Below are 6,000 nucleotides of genomic sequence, written 5' to 3'. Positions count from 1 at the left end.
CTATGTGGCCGGCCGTTGTTTCATGCGTCGTGTGATTGTCACATCTGTTTCTGCCCGTGCCTGCGTGTTTGCGACTCTGAGTCTGTGCGTTTCCATGACAGGGTGCACCTGACTGTGGGTGTGAGTGTGTGTGTGAAGGTGAATTCACAGCCCACATGTGTTGGTACGTGGTAGCCACGTCCTAGGGGGGCATTTTTGCAGCCTGTGAGTGTGCGCGGGACGGTTTATTCATTTTGGGAGTGCTTGCCCTCCTAGTTCTCTGGGTGTCCCTGTGTCGTGGGGGGAAGTATGGTTTGCTTGCACCCCGGGGTGTCGGGATCTCTTGAGCCTGTGCAGTGTATGGGAGTGGGAGTGTGTGTGTGTGTCCTCTGATCTGCGTGTCCTGGTGTGCAGCCGTGTTGGAGAGGTCTGTGTTTATGTGCGTATGTGCACGTGACTATGTGTGCCCACGTGTGTGTGTGGACACGTGGATCTGTGAGCACGTCCGCCGACATGCACCCCCCTATGTATCTGTGATGTGTCTGTGAGCACGTGTGTGGACACGTGTGCAGATGCTGTCGTCTGTGCGTGCGTCATGTGGGTGCGCATGGGGACGGAAGTACATGAGCCTGTGTCTGTGTAAATACGTGTGTTCACGTGCACACGTGCCTGTGACCGAGTGAGTGTGAGTGCAAACATACGCCTGCACACGTGTCCGTCTGGGCTTCAGTGTGGGTACATGTGCGCGTGCGTCTGTGACCCCATGCGACACAGTGGACGTGTGTTTGTGGCTGTGGACGTGAATGCGCGTGTTCCTGTCTGTGACTGCAGGCGTGAGCTTGGCTGGGCTTGTGTCTGCTCTGTGTTGCGTCACTGTGCCCATGACCTTTGCTCGTGGCCTCGGGCACTCCTGCTATGACTGCGTCAGTCCCTGGCCCTCTCCCTCCGTGTTTGTGGCTCTGGGGGCACACCTGTGTCCCAGGGACCTGGTGGGATGTCCCAGGAACCCCCTGAGCAGCATAAGGGTGCCTGTGGCCACAGGCCTGTGTAGCTCTGGGGTGACTCGAGTGGGAGTGTGGGGGTGGTGCTCTCTGAGGTGTGCAAGTGTGTGTGCAAGGAGGCCCCACTCCCGGGGTCCAGTCCAGCCTCCTGACCCCTCCCAAGCAGCCCAGTGCATTTTCCCAGGACACCCAGGCCTGCAAGGGAGATGGGTCCCCCTCCCACCTTACTCCCTCCCTCCTCCTCTCCTCCTCACTCCCTCCCCTTTCTCCCATCCTCCTCCACTTCCCTCTCTCCTTCTCCCTCCTCTCTTCCCACTCCCAGCTCTTTAAGGAAAGCAGTGGGGAGAAGTGGCCGCAGGCTGCCATCAGCTCCAATAGGCTTAAGTGGCCCATTTCCTGGGCTGCCTGGCACCCTCCGAAGACACCATTAGGGTAATGAGCTCTCAGCCCCTCCCAGCCCCAGTGCCTGGCAACCAAAGAGGGGGTGTCCCAGGCCCACTAGGCTGCTTCCCTTCAGTCTGCACTTAAAGTGGGGGGTGGGGGGGAGCAGGGAGCCAGGAGCCAGGAGCCAGGAGCCAGGAGCCAGGAACAAGAGCCAGGAACAAGAGCCGCAGAGATGCACACAGGGTCAGGTGGGGGCGGAGAGACTGAGGGACACAGAGAGACAGAGACATAGAAGGACAAAGAGACAGAAGGAGTCAGAGAGAATGAGAGATAGAGACAGACCAAAAGTCCAGCAAGGAGGGGAAGGGGAATGAGACAGAAAGGAAAGTATGATAGACCAAGAAGAGACCATGAGTGGAACAGGCACAGAGCCAGGGAGGACCGAGAGAGATAAAGAGATAAGACAGAGAAAGGGAGAAAAGGAGAGAGAGACATGGAGACAGTCACACACACACACACACACACACACACACACACACACACACACACACCAAACAAGGTGGAAGACATTGTCTTTCATATATTTTTCCAAGATTTTATTTTTAAGTGATCTCTATACCCAACGTGGGACTCGAACCTACAACCTCGAGATCAAGAGTCACACATTCCACCAACCGAGCCAGCTAGGTGCCCCAAGACACTGTCTTTTATAACCTAATCTCAGAAGTGACAATCATCATCTCTGTGTGACCACATCTATGGGTCACACAGACCGACCCTGACACAAGGAGGGAGAAGCCTACCCAAGGTGTAAATACCAAGAGGTGGGGGTCATTGGGGTCCATGTTGGAGGTTGGCTACCACATCTACTGAATTGGATTTGAGTTCCGTCCTCTGAAGCATGGGCTCACCAGCATCCATGACATAGTAAAGATACACTTATTTTCCAGGGCACCAGGGTTTCCTCATTTGTAAAAAAAAGAATTACTTATTTATTTGAGAGAGAGAGCTGGGAGAGGAGCAGAGAGGGAGGGATAAATAATCTCAAGCCTACTCCCCACTGAGCATGGAGCCCAATGCAGGGCTCTAACTTAGGACCCTGAGATCATGATCTGAGCCGAAGCCAAGAGTTGGACGCTTAATCAACTGCGCCCCAGGGGCCCCCAGGGTCTCTTCATTTGAGCCAGCTCTCTGGGGGTCTGCCAATGGATACTTGCACTCTTTAGGAATCTTTTGGTTACAAGTGAAAGGAACTCAATTCAAGCTGCCTGGAAAAACATATATAATAAAGGGGCTTTGCTGGTTTGTGGAAGTGGGAAGTATAGGATTAATCTCACGAGCTTCAGACATGGCTGGATACAGGGGCTCAAACATGATCATCTCTATCTATTCTAAGATTTGGTGTGATTTAATTAATTTAATCCTCACAACAATGCCATTTGATATATGACAAAACCGAGCACAGAAACTTAGGTATGTTTTCCAAGAACCCACAGCTCTGAAGAAGCAGAGGGAAAGATTTGACCCTAGACAATGTGGCTCTAAATCAGGTGCATTTAAACACTATAGTATAATGCCTCAAACCCAGAGAAACTTGCACACACACAAAAAAGGCCAAGAAATGTCTGCAGTTGCTGGACCATGTAGGAGCCCCTAAGGACTCTCGAAGTGAAAAACCACTTCAATGTCAAGGGAAGCACACTTGATAATGTTAGAACAAGCTCTGGGAATACCGAAAATTTTCTGAGCCTTGCAGTCACAGAAAAGCTGTAAAAAGATGCCTGTGTTCTGAGACGTGGAAGACATTAGTGTAGAGGCCATGGGCCAAGAGAACTTGGATCACGGGGCTGACACGGGGGCTCCAGACTGCACTGTCTAGGTTCAAATCTTGGCTCATCTGCCTCCTGGCTGTGTGACTCTAGGAGAGCAACTTACCCTTCCTGTGCCTCAATTTTCTCACCTGTAAAATGGGGAGGATAATACCACGTTTCATTGATTCTAAGTCATGCATTTTTTAAACATTGATGAAAGCAGGGTATGTTTTATAATCAGTATCATGTCAAGGCTTCACTGGAATGTTATTTTATTATTTTTTTTAGTGGCATCTGATTTGGGATGGGGGGGCTGTTATTTAAGATGCTCCTCCCTCTCAGGGCCACAGGGTGGGACATGTGATCCAGTCTGGCCAATCAGAGTATTCCATCCAGTCGGCCACAGGGATTGATTCAGAGATGGGCAGGTGATCTAAGCTGAGCCAATCAGATGCTTCCCTGGGACTTTCTTGCTGGATCTAATGGGAGAGATCCTCTATGTCCACTGGAGAATCTATTAGCGTTAGATGTAGTTTGCCTTGATTAATATTCTAGTATTTTTTTTTCCTTTGGTGTGAGTTTCGTTTCTAGAGAACATCCCCCTTCCTCCATCCCCTAAGTTAACCATTGAAGATTCCAGGTCTTCTCCCAGGCTGACTTGCACTTTACTGCTCCCCATGAAGTCAGACAGGGGCCATGAGATTTTCTCTGACCAATTAAATGTGAGCTGAAGTGACATGTACCCCTTCAGATGGAAACTGTCACAGCCATGATACAACTTGTCCCATTGTCTCTTTCCTTAGCTACAGCGACCAGCAAAGTTTGAGATCGTGGTGTCTCCATCAACCTGTACATGCAGGAGGAATACATAGACAGTCCTCAGCCAAACCCCAAGAGAGGGACCAGCACAAGCAAGAGATACATCTTAGGGTTTTGAGCCACTGAAATTGGGGGATGTTTGTTATTGCATGTAATCTTAGCCTTCCCTAACTGATACACCTCTTGGTTTCTGAGATCTCATTGTTTCCACCACAGACACAACCAGAGATTTTGCATGACCTGGTCCAATATGATGTAGCAAAACTGTTGGTATGTCTACACCTAGGACAATAGAGGTAATTTTTGTGCCCTGTGACCCTGAGAACACCAGCCACTGTGTGCTCTTCATTCAGAAATTCAGAGACTGAGTTGAGGGCTGGATAAAAGCATTGTCCATGCCACAATCTCCCCTGATATCTGTACATCTCCCCATCCTTACTCAGAGCTGGCTCTTCCCAGGCCAGTGACATTTTAAAGCTTTGCCTCTCAACCATCTTGCCAGTGACTCATTTTTTATTCCTATGCTAGTAGCAATCTTGCACACAGAGAAATTTTCTCCCATTCCCTCCCACACTTTTCCCCTCCCCCAGCCACCAGCAGGAAAAGAGCTTCATCTGGCATCACTGTGTGGGCAAGCCCTCTATCCGTGATGGACTCAGTTTACCTCGCTGAGATTCTTTTTTTTTTTTTTTGAGGGCCATTCCGGCTCTGCTGTTACATGTGGCTCTAGTATTACTGTATTTTGCTTTGGTTAAACTGGGAACCTGATGTCATGAGAATTATTTTCTTTAAACTAAACTCTCTGCTTCATTCTGTGCAAAACATTCATCTGTGCAGACTTCACCTTCCTTACTACACTGGTTAAGATTCTCTGGGTTGCAAGTGACAGAAAACCCATCTCAAACAGGTTTCACTGGTCAACCACTGCCAACAACAAAAGCAGCAAAAACGGATTCCTCTGCCCTGCCTTTTGATGCCCGCAAAAAAATGGTACCTGGACCCTCAAGCCTCTGTTCTTACTGTATCACTGTGCTCACCAAGAAATATATTACAGATGTGGCAGAAACACAGCCTCTGCACAGAACATTGCATAACTATATTCCATCAACAGAACTTGATTGCATCCAGTGTTCAGCTGCAAGGAATTCTGAAAACTGTAGTTTCTAGGTTTCTGGTCCCAGCAGGGCAGCAAGTAGATGGAGAGAAGTCCCAGCCCCTCAGCCTCCACACAAGGCCCCAGACAAATGGATGTGAGCAGCTTAGACCTTCCAGCCCAGCTCAGTTGCCCTTTGAATGCAGCTGCATGAATGAGCCCAGGCAAGAATCACCCAGCCAAACCACAGAATCATGACAAATAATAAGTTGTTGTTGTTGTTTAAGCCTTTAAGTTTTGGAGGTGGCTTGTTACACAGCAATAGGTAACTGATACATTACTGGCTTATTGAGAGAATGCTTTTGAATGGAATAACTAATTGACTGGTCCTTTTAAGCAAGCAGACACCGGCTTCATAGAAGCTGAAGATGCTTAAACAGTTTCTCTCTGTCTCTCTCTCCCTCTCTATCTCTCTCCCTCTCTATCTCTCTCTGTCTCTCTTTCTCTCTCCCTCTGTCTCTGTCTCTGTCTCTTTGTCTCTCTCTGTTCTGCCTGGCCTCTCTCTCTCTCCCTCCCTGCCTCTCCCCTCACCTCTCTGTGTCTCTGCTTCCCTCTCTCTCCTGCCCCCTGTAAGCTTGGGACCCTGGGGTTTGGAGAGAACCCCCATTGAGGCAGGTGGTTAGACAACCTGATACCCTGGGGGATTAGCTGCTCTGCCCCGCACTCTCCCATGCCCCAAGGGATTTGATGCCCCTACCTTTTTCACTCCACCTTGATTAAATTTCCTCGTCTTCACCTGTGAAGTCCCACTCATTCACCGTTCACCGTGGCTGATCCTGTGTTTCACTTTGCACATGTTCCCAGTCTCCTCCAGGTCCTCCTGGGTCACCAGACGGCCACATGCCTGATAACA

The sequence above is a fragment of the Mirounga angustirostris genome, unplaced genomic scaffold, assembly GCF_029215605.1.
Source record: "Mirounga angustirostris isolate CCGP_5_RB_7025 unplaced genomic scaffold, mMirAng1.0.hap1 SCAF_1, whole genome shotgun sequence".
In the NCBI taxonomy this organism is placed as follows: Eukaryota; Metazoa; Chordata; class Mammalia; order Carnivora; family Phocidae; genus Mirounga; species Mirounga angustirostris.
The sequence above is the reverse complement of the archived record's forward strand: the minus strand, read 5'-3'. Positions refer to the sequence as shown.